The sequence below is a fragment of the Dasypus novemcinctus genome, chromosome 20 (assembly GCF_030445035.2).
Source record: "Dasypus novemcinctus isolate mDasNov1 chromosome 20, mDasNov1.1.hap2, whole genome shotgun sequence".
Taxonomy (NCBI): domain Eukaryota; kingdom Metazoa; phylum Chordata; class Mammalia; order Cingulata; family Dasypodidae; genus Dasypus; species Dasypus novemcinctus.
Genome location: NC_080692.1, coordinates 34,339,791 through 34,355,602, shown reverse-complemented (window position 1 = coordinate 34,355,602; position 15,812 = coordinate 34,339,791). Strand labels below are relative to the sequence as shown.

Here is a 15,812-nt window from a genome sequence, read left to right as displayed (position 1 = left end):
CATCATCCATTACCAAAACTTTTGTATCACCCTAAATAGAATTAAGCATTAACTCTCTATTCTGCCCCTCTACCTGGCGTCTGGTAACCTCTATTCTAATAACCATGAAGTTTTTAGCTATAATGGTATTGTTGTTATGTTTAAAAAAACTTAATTTCTGAAAGATATGTATGGAAGTATTTATAGGCAAAATGAAAGGATACCTAATATTTGTTTTTAAAAACTTGAGGAGAGTCACAAGCACACACAAATGGGAAATAAGTAAAACTATATAAGGGCAAAATTGTGGTACTTGTTGAAGCTGAATGTTGGTACATTGGGGTTTATTTTCTCTACATTTGTTTATATTTGGAAATGTCTAATAATGAGTTGAAAATATCGGTTAACTGTAGGGGAAGAAATTTAATACAGTGAAACTATGGTTGAACATTCGAAATAATTGGCTAGTGAAGAATCTCTATTTTGTATTTTTGGTAAGTTCTCTTTTTAATGATGAATTTTTGAGAATATGAAGAATTTAGTAGAAACATTACAAGAAGTGATTAGAACTCTGAACTTTAAGATCTGTAATAATATACCTTATAGTTTATAAATTACTTTGACATATTTGTCTGTTTTATCTTTAGAATAAGACATGAGTTATCCATTTTGTAGATGTGGAAACTAAGGCTTAGAGATATTAAGTAATTTATCTAAATCTCAGAGAAAGTGAGAAGTGATGCTAGAACTGGGGCTGAGATTTTCTAATTCTTATTTGGGTGCCATTTTCATACATACACATACTTACAATGCTCTTTTTTTGTGGTGGTATAAACCAGCAGTTTTTAAACCTTTCGGTCTCAGGACACCTTTATATTCTTAAAATTTATTCAGGACATCAAAGAACTTTTGTTTATGTGGTCTATATCAATATTTAACATAGTAGAAATTAAAATGAATTTTTAAAATATCCATTAAAAAATAAACAACAAACTCATTAAATGTTAACATAAATAGCATTTTTATGAAGAAGGTATTAAAAAAATTAGTGAGAAGAGTAGCATTGTTTTATATTTTTACCACACTTTTTAATGCATTACATAATAGAAGATCAGGTGAATTTTCATAACTGCTTCTATCATATTCAGTCTGTTGCAACATGTTATTTTGGTTGAGGTGGATGAAGAAAGTCTGGTTGCACATATTCATTGTAGTTGGAAAGGAAAAAGTTTATTTTAATATTCTTTTCACATAATTGTGGATATTACAAGTGGTAAATTCTTAAAGATTAGTTGCAGTGTTCAATCTAAATCATTATCAATGGATTTTTTGGTATTCTGTAGCATTAAACCCTATTGGTCAGAGTCAGAAACTGAAATACAGGTTACCAGGGGCTGGGTAGAGATAGGAAATGGGGAGGTAATGCTTAATTGGTACAGAGTACCTGTTTGGAGTGAGGCAAAAGTTTTGGTAATTGATGGCAGTAATGGTAGCACAACATTGTGAATGTATTATAATTAGCACCACTGAATTGTATACCTGAAATTGGATAAAACTGAAAATTTTAGGTTTAACATGTTACAGAATAAACATTTTAATGAATATTCAAAGCCAAGAGCTCATCTTTCTGATTTTTTACTCCATAAAGATTCTATTGGAAAAAACAGATTAACATTAAAACAACTTAGATATATTAAAAGACAAAACAGAACTATTGGTTCATCTTGCACTTTGAATGGATTTTGACATGTATGAGTTTGTAACATACCTTGGTCATTTGAAAAATAATGCTTACTGAGTGAGTTATACAGATCTTTCAAAAGTTGACACATTTCATTATACAGTATTTTTTAAAAATCATGTTTATTAATATGACCATCATTCTCATCAAGAAAGTCTTTAAGAATTGGAAAGTAGTCAAGATCATGATGGCAAATACAAGTTTTCCAAACTTCTCATTTATCCTTTTTTCTTTTTTTTTTTTTAAGGTTTATTACTTATCCCCCACCCCTGTTGTTTGCTCTCACTGTCTGCTCATTTACTCTTTAGGAAGCACCAGGAACCAAAGTTGGTACCTCCCATGTGAGAGAGAGGTGCTCAATTGCTTGAGCCACCTCTGCTCCCTGCTTTTTTGTGTCTCTCATTGTGTTTCCTCTTTGTGTCTCCTTGTTGCATCATCTTGTTGTGTCAGCTTGCCATGCCAGCCCATTGCACCAGCTTGCTGTCTTGCACCTCTTCTCTAGGAGGCACTGGGAACCAAACCTGGGACCTCCCATGTGGTAGGTGGGAGCTGTAATGCTTGAGTCACATCCGCTTCCCTCATTTGCTCTTGAAAGCTCAAATTTTATCACTGGCAATAGATATTGTCATTTTTTCCCCCTTGAGATGACAGGCTTACTTTATTAATTTTAGAGAAAATGTTTACCAGTTACCTAAGTCTGAATAACCAAGAGTTGTCTGTCTGCCGTTCTTATAAACAACAATGGTATTCCATGAAAAAGATGATTAGTTTAGCTCACAACTCAAACAATTACGTAAATGCTTTCCCTCAAGACAACCATTGTACTTAGTATACAGCAGAAGTGCTTTATGTGTACTTTCCATTTCACCCCATAGAATATTAAAAAGACATATTCTCAAAGGTTGAAATTTAATAAAATTAGTAATTGATTGCATTATCAAGGACATTAAATGGAACTTTCTCTTTTTGAATGATTGATTTGGAAGTGAAGGGTATAATTGCTTTGAGTACAGTTTGGTGCCACTGCCTTGCATCATGCTGAAGCACCAGCCATCAGAGCAGATGTCAACACATTTGTTTCAGGATCAGTCACAAGACTCAAAAAATCTGCTCAACATTTTAAATAATTCAGCAGCACTTGTATTTGTTGCCAAGCATTCACATAAAAGAAAATCTTCAATGATAAGTTGGTGTGGATATTGGAATAATATAAACAAAGCAGCGAGTACAACCACATCTCTAGATTTGCCCACTTGTAAAGCAAAAGAACAATAAAGGCTGGATATTAACTTGGGATTTATGTTTGCAGTAAAATCTTTAATTTGATGAGTAACTGCATCATTGGAAAGTGGCAGTGCAATGATTTCTTTTACGGATTTTTCATTCAGCAGGATTCAGCAATTGCAACTATAAAAAGCTTTGTTAATTTCTTAGCAACTATTGTGTACTGCTCTGGCTAGTGAAATCTGTAATTTATCCTGTAGATACTTAAGTTTCTTTTTCATTTCTATTTTGAAAACATTTTTTTTCTCTTAAAGAGCTCATCGTGTTACTGTTTGATGTCCATTTTACTTTTCTTTAAACTCTCACTGAATCACTGAGTGATAAAGAGTTTATTGAGATTATAGCAAATGTAGCTGAAGATTGGTAGTAGGAACATGGTAGAAGTACTTAGGTAATTTCTGAAAATGCCTCGTTATACCTCAAACTTGCTACCTTAGAAAATTCTAAAACAAGAATATACAAGCAACATTTTCATTAGCCGTCAGAGTGATACTTCACCATACATACACTGTATCCTCTGGAAATCACTGTTGTGCCCTCATGAGAGAATGAGAATGAAAAAGGCAAACAACATCTTGATATGACTAAGAATAGTTTTGACTTGTGTATCCCCTGAATGGGTCTCGGGTGCCCGACTAAGATCTTTGGACCAGGCTTTCAAAACTGCTGGTATAAACTAGACCTGTGTCCTAACATTTTTAGAGCAGTCTGACATACACATATACACCAAAAATTGACTGATTAATTTCTCAGGAGGAAGTGAATATGCTAGTGTGTGGGATGAGCCACATGACCAAGAGACTATATTAGGTGGAAAGTCACATAATATCAGAGAATGGTGAATAAAGATAGAAACCAGGAGGTGAGTAAAGGCTCTTTGTTTCACAGCTTATCAAAAAAAATGACCACATGCACTCCCTATTTTTTTTTTTTTAACTAAAACACTGAGCCTACTTATATGCACAAACACGTCCTCACACTCATTTGTATGTGTTAAAAATCAAGGGTACTCAGCCACCTTTTTTCTTGAATGACAAGATGGCAACATACTTGAGAATGGAGTGCTTGTGGCAGTTGTTTGTTCCTTCCAACTAGGGAGGCTGTTCTTTTTTTTTTTTTTTCTGGGAAAGGGGAGAGGACAGAAGACGAGAAGAGAAAGAAGAATTGGTGAGAGAAGAGTGGATTGGAATAGAGTGAGCATGCGAACAGCTAGAAGCACAACAGGGCTCCAGACAGAGGATGGAGATAAGCATTGGTGGATACAGAGGGACTACTGGAAGAACTGGGCTCCCCAGGTGCCAGGCGCTGGAAGAATTAGGTCAGGGAAGAAGGAGATGGGTGCAGCCAGGAGTCGTGGAGATGAATAACGACAGATTTCCATCAAAATATGACTAAAATAACTGTACTAGATAGTCTGACTTTATTTTAATGCCTTACCAATTTTCAAATTCTATACCTGTATATTCAGACAACTACAGTTATAGTAGAGAAAAACAATGACACCATGAGTTTGGTGTAGGTTAGGTAGATCTCTAAGCTTTGGTTATCTACATTAGTATATGGAAATATTGACCAAGCCAGGTTTAGAGCTACAAATTCAAGAATGAAATTTAAATAGTTTATTTACTAACAGGCAGATCTGATTAAAGGAGACAAAAGTTTATTCCAAACAGATAACATTTGTTATTTATTTAGTGCTTATTTCCAAAACGGGTTGGAGATGGCAAAGGAAGGATCAAACTCAATAAAGAACAAATACTCTATATCATGTTTTGTTTTCCTAATTGTTTATCTCTACTGATGATGCTTATTTTAATAGGGTCATATAGGTAAGGTAGTATGACTATGAAATCATTGAACTGGTCTCTGTTAACTATATAGGAATAAAATAGTCCTGTCACTTCTTGTCTTTAAGTAGAATGTGTTTGTAATAGGAATGTAGTGAGCAGGAAAATTATAGCATGCTACAGAAAAAGTTTTGAAAAATTCAGGACTGCTTTCAGCTGTAGTTAATGAGAGCCACCAACAGAGGTTTAAACCATGAACAATTTGTTATTAAGGAGTTCAGAGAAATTCAGAGGTAGACGGTCTCAGAGTCAGTTCACCTGCTCAGCAGCGTCACCAAGGCTCCAGGTTCTCTCCAGTCTTTGAATCTGCCATCTTTTGCATGATCACTTATTGTGACCATGCTTGATTCCTCCAGGTAACAAAATGGCTGCCTCGGCTTCAGGTGTCAAGTCCCTTTCAAAGGCAAGAAGGAGAGAGGGGACAGAGCAAGCAGCACTTTTTTTCTCCACGCCTAACAGAAAACAAAATCCCGGAAGTTCTCATCAGACTGTGTCTCATTGTGTAAACTGTCTCACAAGACCACTCCCACTCACAGAATAGACTGGGGGAATGAGATTACCATCGTGTATTTAGCATGCATCATGCATCATCCCTAAGGGTTAGGCACATAGCTGCCCAGGGCAAACATGGGGTTCTTTTAGCAAATCAGAGGGGAAGAAATATCTTTTGGGTAGCTAGCTGTGTCTCTCACAGGTATGCAGAAAGGAAAGCACAAAGAAAGTTTGGCAGTTTTTAAAATTACTTTTAGTCCAGAGACTTTTTTAGTATTCCCCTCAAACATAACCATATCCATTTTCTTTCTTATTTTAAGGGAAGATTATATAGACTTATATTGCAATTAATTATGGTGCTAATTTAAAGATTGTCTCAGATTTTATTTTTTTTCAACTATGTAAAGCAAGAATTAGGTCTAATTGGGTTAGATAATCTCTGAGGTAACTTTCAGCTCTAAAATTCTTGTTTCTCTTCTTCTCACCACCCCCCATCTTTTGAATATTTCACTTGTTATCTATATTTTTAAAAAATCCTCTTTATTAGAGGATTATGAAAATGATTTTTAATAATTTTGCTAAGAAGTATTTCTGTTAGAGATCTTGATGGTAAAGAAGGTTAAAGCTAAAATTAGGTTTTAACTTTTCAGCAGTTAGTCATTGCTTCTGTCCCAAATTTCTATTGAAAATAGGAAATTAATATATATTTTAATAGGAAAAGATACATATATGTGTATATTTTTAACAAAATACCCTTAGTAAAACATTCAGAGAAAATGCCTTCTGTTTCAACAGAGGGAGGCTTTTGAGCACTATTGTTGAAAACCTGGTAGAACATTTAATACATTTCTTCATATTAATAGTGTTCATGTTGTATATTTGCCTTAGGTAAGAATTAAAGGAAGGTGATTGATTCCCTTTGTGCATTGTAGCAACTAGATTTCACTGGAGTAAGGCAGAAGCTTTAATGTTCAGGTGCCTTAAACTGGTATTCTACTTTAGTATCAAAGAGTGATAATCTGGTTCCTCATAAAGAATTCTATCAATATTTGTTATTATATGAGTTTGGATATATAGTGAGTTGAAAATCACATTCCCAATTCTAACAAATTAGGACACAACTACATTGCTTGTAAGAGTAATACATTTTAACCTAAAAGAAATCTTGTAGAAGAGTTCCACTGCACTTTATTTGTTGTCTATTAGTATTGGAAAGTCCTGGATATAAATGTTATTAACTGTAGCATTTAAAGGACCAAAAGGCATCTACATTTTGGGGTGTATTTTTAAGAATAAAATGCATGTGGGTGTGCACATTTAACAGTTGCTTTAATTAGTTTAGGAGCAGTATCTAATTTCATTGCCACAGAATATCCAAATGCTAGAAACTTTTTCCCTCTACTGAAAGCTTTTTAAGTATGTAATTAAGGCAGTTGTTTTCATTTTTCATTCTGTGAATGACTAAGAGCCTTGTTAATGTAAATATTCAGGAAGCTTAACTTTATAGCTTCTTGGTTTTATAACCTACAATAAAAATCACATACAGTGGAAAACCCCCTTTCCCTTGTCTACCAACAGGTCCAACTGAAAATACACAAACCAAGCGATTTTTGTGGCAAATGTATGATTTTGTGTGGTATAATGTTGTATGCTGCCCGTGGCTATTTCACTGTAGAATGTAATTAACATAATAATAGTTTAAAGAGACAGTATATAAGGGGGAATTTCCAAGTAGGAAGTGTTAAGCAGTATGGCATCCACTTGCCAGGAAAAACTAGTTTTATAGAGGTCTTTAATAGAGATTATTATGAAACCAGTGGAGATTTTCATTATAAAAATGACCTTAATTTATCCAAGTAAGTACTTTGCCTGCTAAGGTAGTTTCTCTGGACAAAAGATATATTCTTTTGGCCAACAGTGTCATTGTAATCAGCATGAACCAAGTATTTACCAATTTCACTAAAAGTGAAATACTGGAAGGGATGTAAAGAAGTGTATAGTGCGTGTCTTTGTCCATCAAGGAGCTTACACTCATTGCCAGCATCTCTTGATTATCTACTCTTCTAGGTTTAAACAAAATGCTATAAAAGATTCGTTTTTCTTTGCTCTAGGAGTTCTTCAACTAGAAGTCCTGCGTGCCAGTTTCTACTTTCCTAGGCTGAGGGATGAAGTCAAGAGTAGAAATATAGGTCAGTCCACCCGAAGTCCTTCTCTGGCCTCTTCTCTGCTGTAATTGCAACCCTGCCCTACTTGCTCTAAGAGCAGCACTAGCCAGTGGCTTCACTAGGTGGGTTTAGGAGAAGGAGGACCTTTACAGTATGAAGGTTGGCAGGGTGGGGTGAAGGACACAGCAAGAAATAGTAAGAGATCTTTTGCCACTTTCTTTTTAAAATATGAATTAGAAGAGAAAAAGGAAGCCACCATATTGATCTTGCCATATGAGAGAGAAAGGACTGCAGGAAAACAGGGAAGACCTATGGGTGAAAGAGGTACTTTGTGCCATCAACCCTTTGGCAAACCAAGACACCAGCATACGGATTAAGGCCTACCCTGACTCACTTCGGCTTCATCTACATAGGATCACTGAGGATCCTATTCACAAATGAGTCCATACCTTAACTAGTAATATCTTCAAAGGTCCTGTTTACAAATGGGTTCACACTCACAGGAATGCACATTAAGACTTGAATGTGGGAAGCGGATGTGGCTCAAGCAGTTGGGTACCCATCTACCAATGGGAGGTTTTCCTGGGTTCAGTTCCCGGTGCCTCCTAAAGATGAGCAAGACAGCGAGCTGGCATGGTGAGCTGACACAACAAGATGTTGCAAAAAGATCAAGCAATGAGGAGATGAATGAGGGACATAACAGCAGGGAGAGGAGGTAGCTCAAGTGATTGGGCTCCTCTCACCCACATGGGAGGTCTTGGGTTCAGTTCCCAGTGCCTCTTAAAAAAAGATGACGAGAGGATTTTTGATGTTGGAGTTTTGATATTGGAGTTTGATGCTGAAGCCTTAAGCTGGAGCCCCAGGAAGTAAGCACAAAGAGGAGAGAGAAGCAAGACCTTGGAAGGGAGGAACCCAAGAAGCCTGAACCCTCGCAAATGTTGGCAGCCATCTTGCTCCAACACATGAAAATAGACTGATGAGGGAAGGAGCTTATGCTTTATGGCCTAGTATCTGTAAGCTCCTACCCCAAATAAATACCCTTTATTAAAAAAAATAATAAATAAAATATGAATCAGCAACTTAGAACTAAACAGATCAGGCATGGTGCAGTCAAGGGTATGAGAATAGTGGAGTGGACGGTAGTAGCTGCAGCATAGTCTCTCCCCTCCTTAGCTTTTACCAGCACAGCTTTTCTAGTTGAGGGCTTTGTACTCTGAAGAGGACTTAGAGGCTGCAGATTCATTCTCTGTTTTTTTGTTAAAGATTTATATTTTATTTCTAACCCCCTCCTGTTGTCTGCTTTCTGTGTCCATTCGCTGTGTGTTTTTCTTTGTCTGCTTGTGTTCTTGTCAGTGGCATGGGAATCTGTGTCTCTTTTTTGTTGCATCATCTTGCTGTATCAGCTCTCTGTGTGTGTGGCGCCACCCCTGGGCAGGCTGCGCTTTTTTCTCATGGGGCACACTTCTTGTGCGTGGGACTTCCCCGGGGTGGGGGGGACACACCGCTGTGTGGCATGGCACTCCTTGCGCACATCAGCACTGTGCCTGGACCACCTCAGCACACGGGTCAGGAGGCCCTGGGTTTGAACCCTGGACCTCCTGTATGATAGGTGGACGCTTTATCAGTTGGGCCAAATCCGCTTCCCTGCAGATTCATTCTTTTCTTCCTCCTCTCCCTCCTTCCCTTTCTCATTATCTGTAAAACCAGACGTATGGGCTAGATATCTAAGGTTTCTTCCAGCTCTGAAATTCTGAGTTTTGAGAGAGTATTGCCTTTTACCAACCGACCTCTTGTGTGTACAATTCTTTGGAACCTCAGTAATATCTGATCCCTAGATTGAGGAATCTTTGTTGCCGCAATCAATGGCTAGTAGGTAGCACTCTACCCAAAGCTTTGTTGGATCTTTGTTTTTCTAACTTTTAATCATACTAATTTTTTTATAGTGTGGTATCATCTCCAAATCCTGGGCCTAAAGGTCAGTTCTTTAATTGCTGATATACATAAGTCCTACAGTGGATATGTCATCGACTGGTAGAGCTTGTACTTTGTCCTGGAGATATAGAGAGTTGTGCTTTTATTTTTTAACCTACTTAGAGAGTAATGAAGAAATAGAAGCCAAAGTTCATCGGACAGTATGTTTGCTTTTTTTTTAAATACGTAGAGCAAACAAAACAACCAGTCCAAATTCAGCGAGGTGTTTAATTTCTGTAAGACTAGTTATGTCTTTAAATGTCAAATACCATCTTTACAGAAATATTACCAAACTGGTTTATTTATTCCTTGTCTATATTTCTCACATAGACGGTGATATCATGGTAGTAATAAAAAGGAAGAGGTAATGTGATTGTGGTGGTTGAAGTTAAAGGACACTGTGGACTTTAAGATATGCTTAGAAGTAGTTTTAGATTTTTAGTACTTGATATTTTTAATTTTTTTACATCTTATAGTCTTAAAATACTTGGTAGATACTATCTGACAGTTGATTGGTCTTTAGGTAGCTTGTCTTAGTTATTTGGTGTTATATGTTATTGCTCTATGGTGCTGTGACTTAAAATGCACTAATACTAACAATACCCTACGAGCTAATAAGGTAAACCAGAAAAATACAGTAAAGCAGGTAGGAATGTGCAAGGAATATGCTCGTGACTCAGAATGAGTGAGTTGTTGGTAATTTTGCAGTAGAACTAAAGATCTCTAGTGCAGCAATTTTTGTGCTTAGCTACCCATGTCATCTATATTACTTTTTGGCAGGTTTGCAAGGTCCTGATAGGGTATCACCAGTCCCTTTTATGAAAATGCTAAATACGCCTGGGTATGTTAATAGGAAACTGAGGCAACTTCAGAAAGCTGCATTGTGGGAAGCTGCCAAAATATTCAGAGCCACTCTAGGTCATTCTTAATCTAGATTATATAGCCAACTCAGGAACTGATAATACATTTGGTAGCATAATGACAATTTCATTGCAGAAGATTATCTAGGCCCTTTGGGGTTCCTCTTCACTATCCACTTGATTGTAGTTTGGTCAGTTAATATTAGAAAAACACAACTACTAGAACACAGATAAAGTAAAAAGATAAAACTAACCTATGGGTGATAATTAGTAAGACAGAATTACTTAATGTAATAATTATCAAAGAGGTATAAGAGTTCCTCTCCAAATATAATTTTTCATATATTTATAATACATTGGACTGTCAGATGTTTACATTATTCATCCATTTATTTTGTGTGAAATATAACTTGTCACTATTCTATAATTTTCTGGTTTCTAAAAATGTGTTTCTTTTATAACGACACCCATATCATTTGTAATAGAAGTTCTTTTTATTTTTGTGTGCTTCAGAATCTATATATTAAACATTAGAATGGTGCATTCGGCTCTACGACCATAATTTAGCCATGATTTCTGATCTGCATTGTATTTGGTAGGGAAAAATTTGCTAGGAAGTGAGGCTGAAGCTATCATGTTTTGATTAGATGGTAGCTTTTAGAGTATCATTATACTTCATCTATCCATGTATCCTTTTATCTGTTATTAGGGTAACTTTATGATTTGATCTTGATTTATATAAAAATGACTAAGTAAGCTTTTCTAAGTAAACAGGGAATAGATGTATACATGTTTTGATGCAGCAAACATGTATACATCTATTAAAAAGTTAATATAATTTACCACATTAACTGTAAAACTGTAAAATGTAGAAAAATCTTATGACTGTTTCTGTGGATGCAGACAAAGCATTTGTTAAAATCTAATATTGTTCATTTTAAAAACTTAGCAAACATGAATAGAAAGGACCTTCTTTAATATGATAAAGAATATTTATAAAAGTCATATTATTATACAAAAACACAAATAATAATGAAATACTGAAATTGGGAAAAAGGTAAGAATGCCTACTATCACCACTTATACTCAACATTGTATTGGAAGTTTTGGCTAGTACAATAAGATAATAAAAGTAATAAAAGGACTGGACAGGAATGATTGTGTGACCAGAAGAATCTATAAATGAACTATTAAATAAAAAAGTAAATTTGGTGGTAAAAGATTAGAAGCTAAATTTGGGAACAAGGCAAGAATATTTACTTTCACCATTCCTACTCACCATTATATTGCAGATTCTGGCCAGTGCAGTAAGACAGGAAAGAGAAAGAAAAGGCATATAGATTGTAAAGGAAGAAATAAAAGACTTGATTTGCAGATGTCACGATTGTCTACATATAACATCCCAAGGAATGTACAGTTCTAAAACTAAGAAGTGAGTTAATAAGGTCTAAGGATACAAGGTTAATATACAAAATTCAATTGTATATCTATGTATTGGCAACGAACAGTTGGAATTCAAAATAAAAAAACCTACCATTTATAATCACCAAAAAACAAAATACTTAGGAATAAATTTAGCAAAATATATGTGGGATCTTTATGATGAAAACTACAAAACACTAATGAAAGACTTCAAAAATGACTTAGATAGACAGATTCATAGATTGGAAGGCTTAACACTGTGATCTGTAGATTCAACACAATCCCAATCAAAATCCTAGCAAGACTTTGTAAATATCAACAAGTTGATTTTAAAATTTATACAGAAAGGAAAAGGAACTAGAATCACCAAAACAATTCTCAAAAAGAACATAGTTGCAGAACTCACAAATGTCTAATTTCAAAACTTACTGTAATGGGACAGAATGATGTCCAGATATTAACCTACAAAAATAGTCAACTGATTTTTGACATGGTGTAAAGCAATTTAGTGGAAGAAGAATTTTTTTAAACAATAGTGCTAAAACAATTGGACCTCCAATTACAAAAAAAATGAACCTCAGAACAAAAGTTACAAAAATTAACTCAAAATGGATCATACTCCTAAATGTAAAACATAAAACTATAAAACTTTTAGAAGAAATCATAGGAGAAAATCTTTGTGACTTTGGTTAGACAGCAAGTTCTTACATATGACACTGAAAGCTTGATCTGTAAAAGGGAAAAAAAAGAATAAATTGGATTATATCAAAATAAAAACTTTTGCTTTTTTTAAAAGATTTATTTTATTTCTCTCCCTTCCCCCCTCCTGTCTGCTCTCTGTGTCCATTCTCTGTGTGTTCATGCTTGTCATGTGGCACCAAGAAACTGTTGCTTTTTTTTAATAAAGATTTATTTATTTACACCCCTCCCCCTTGTCTGTTCTCTATTTGCCGCTTCTTTCTTCTTCATCTTTCTTCTTCATCTGCTTCTGTTGTTGTCAGCGGCACGGGAATCTGTGTTTCTTTTTGTTGCGTCATCTTTCTGCGTCAGCTCTCTGTGTGGGTGGTGCCATTCCTGGGCAGGCTGCACTTTCTTTCGTGCTGGGTGGCTCTCTTTATGGGGCGCACTCCTTGTGTGTCGGGCTTCCTACACGGGGGATACCCCTACATGGCAGGGCACTCCTTGCGCGCATCAGCACTGCGCATGGGCCAGCTCCACACGGGTCAAGGAGGCCCGGGGTTTGAACCGCGGACCTCCCATATTGGGCCAAGTCTGTTTCTCAGCTTTTTTTTTTTTTTTAAAGATTTATTTTTTATTTATTTCTCTCCCCTTCTCCCCCTAATCCCCCCGTTGTCTGCTCTCTGTGTCCATTCGCTGTGTGTTCTTCTGTGACCGCTTCTATCCTTATCAGCGTCACCGGGAATCTGTGTTTCTTTTTGTTGCGTTACCTTGTTGTGTCAGCTCTCCATGTGTGCCGCGCCATTCTTGGGCGGGCTGCACTTTCTTTCGTGCTGGGCGGCTCTCCTTACGGGGCACACTCCTTGCATGTGGGGTTCCCCTACGCGGGGGACACCCCTGCGTGGCAGGGCACTCCTTGCGCGCATCAGCACTGTGCATGGGCCAGCTCCACACGGGTCAAGGAGGCTGGGGGTTTGAACCGCGGACCTCCCATGTGATAGATGGACGCCCTAACCACTGGGCCAAGTCTGCTTCCCGCTATGAACATTCTTGTACAAGATTTTGCGTAGCCATATGTTTTGAGTTCTCTTTTTTTTGTCTGCTGACTGTGTCCATTCACTGTGTTCTTCTGCATCTGTTTGTGTTATCAGGCAGGGCAGTGGGAAACTGCGTCTCTTCTTTGTTGCGTTATCTTGCTGCTTCCGCTCTCCATGTGTGCATTGCCATTCCTGGGTGGGCTGTGCTTTTAACACACGGGGCAGCTTTTCTTGTGGGGTGCACTCCTTGCGCATGGGGCTCCCCTACACACGGGACATCCCTTCGTGGCATGGCCCTCCTTATGCGCGGCCACACTGCACGTGGGCCAGCTCACCACACAGGTCAGGAGGACCTGGGTAGAGAATCCTGGACCCTCCATACGGTAGGCGGATGCTCTGTCAGTTGAGCCACGTTCGCTTCCCTGTTTTCAGTTCTCTCTTATCTAAAGTCTGACTTAGGCTTCATATCTCACTGTAGCACTCTGCAAAAATTGGTTCACCATCATTCCCTCTCCTTTAGGGTTTGGGGTAGATTACCTATATTCAGAGAAACAGTTGTTAGGAAGTTGTAGGCCAGGTACTTTGGCCATTCTGAAGTGCTCTGTAGATAAGGTGAGGCCCATGGGTCTGGACAGCTAAGCTATCCCTGTTTACAACCATTATAGATGGACCAACTCCTGAGAATTTATGCTTTTTGCCTACTTTAGTGGGCCTTCCAAAAAATGGACTAATTGTAATTTCCTCTCTCTCTTTTTTTCCTGCTTAAGATTTGTTAGATATTGGAATAATGTCAATGTTATAATGTCAGGTAACTGTCAGAATTGAAAGACCTGTACCTTCCTTTTATTTCTTGTCCCCTTTATGTTTGTATTTGTGTTGAAGAGGGACCTGGAGTCTGAGAGAGATGAACTGTCTTCCCCTTCCCCTCTTCCTCAGCCAAGTCAGTGTCACAAGGAGAATCAGGAACCCATATGCCTCCTGGAGATGCATCTGTGCTAAGTGCTCCTTGCATGAAGTGGCCAGCCTTCAGGGACTGGCTGAAAGGAAGTTGCCTCCAAAGTAGAAGAGTATGCAGGCTGGGGATGTCCCCACTTCCTACTACTTTCCTTGGTTGAGGGTTATTTGTGAATATCAAAAGGTTGTGTAGCACTCTAAGGAGTTGGGTAGGCACACATTCAGAGTAAATATATGTTGATGAGGTTTATCACCTCTTATTGCCTTGGTGCCTTCTTAGACTTCACCACCAGAAATTCTTTCCTTCCTCCCACTCAGGCAGCACTCTTCACTCCATGCCTTTCCCTTGGATCTTGAATTGTGACCTCTAAAGGTACCTCAGGTACCTACTATGCAATGGAGACAGCTGAAAGTATTTTCTACATCTAGTGTTTCTTCTGTTGGTTGATAATATGGTATGTTATGAATAAAACGTCCCTACTCTGGCTGAAGTCACTTTTTCTTTTTTCTTTTCCCCCAATAACTACTGGCACAACCTTGAGAAGAGTTTGTCCTTTATTTCATGTAATATTTATTTGGCTGGAGGCCTATATCTTTTTTTTTTTTTACTATTATTTTAAAAATTTATTTCTCTCCCCTCTCCGCCCCCCCCCCCCCCAGTTGTCTGCTCTCTGTGTCCATTCACTGTGTGTTCTTCTGTGACCGCTTCTATCCTTATCAGCGGCCTGGGAATCTGTTTCTTTTTTGTTGCATCATCTTGCTGTGTCAGCTCTCTGTGTGTACGGCGCCATTCTTGGACAGGCTGCACACTCTTTCGTACTGGGCGGCTCTCCTTATGGGGCACACTGCTTGCACGTGGGGCTACCCTATGCGGGGATACACCCCTGCGTGACGTGGCACTCCTTGCGCGCATCAGCTCCACACGGGTCAAGGAGGCCCGGGTTTGAACTGCAGACCTCCTGTGTGGTAGGCGGACGCCCCATCCATTGGGCCAAGTCCGCTTCCCAAGAGGCCTAAATATTGAGTTCCATCATCAGTTTATTTAAATGGGGTTTACAGGTTTAGATTAGAAGGAGGAATTCTAAAGGATTATGCCCTTGTAATTGTGATTCACCCTTTGAAATGGGAAATTTCTGGGTGCAGACACTTATTTAACTTGCATTCACACATATGTGAACATTGAGCTCTACCTTGTCTCCTTCCTACCTTTTAAAATCTTTTCTTAATACTTCTACATGTAGAAAACAGATTGCTTCAACCATAAACTCTGTGTTTGTAAGCCATAAATAATGAGGTTCTGTGCCCTAGTATATCCTTCTGGTCTTTTGTTGAGTGTCATAATGGAATTGTTGGGCTCTTTTATGGAGGTTGTAACATTGAGA

General features: G+C 37.7%; 1 protein-coding gene across 5 annotated transcripts in view; it reads left to right on the top strand.

Moving 5' to 3' along the window:
- DUSP16 (dual specificity phosphatase 16) overlaps positions 1–15,812 on the top strand; it is a 94,855-nt gene that overhangs the window by 7,312 nt on the left and 71,731 nt on the right. Inside the window, exon 1 of one of the 5 annotated variants that reach the window (XM_071210174.1) lies at positions 7,456–7,532. The exons of the other annotated variants lie outside the window; for them this stretch is intronic. The gene's annotated coding sequence lies outside the window, so the exon portion shown is untranslated. Of the gene's footprint in view, positions 1–7,455; positions 7,533–15,812 lie in introns of those variants that run through there. 5 annotated transcript variants of the gene reach the window in all.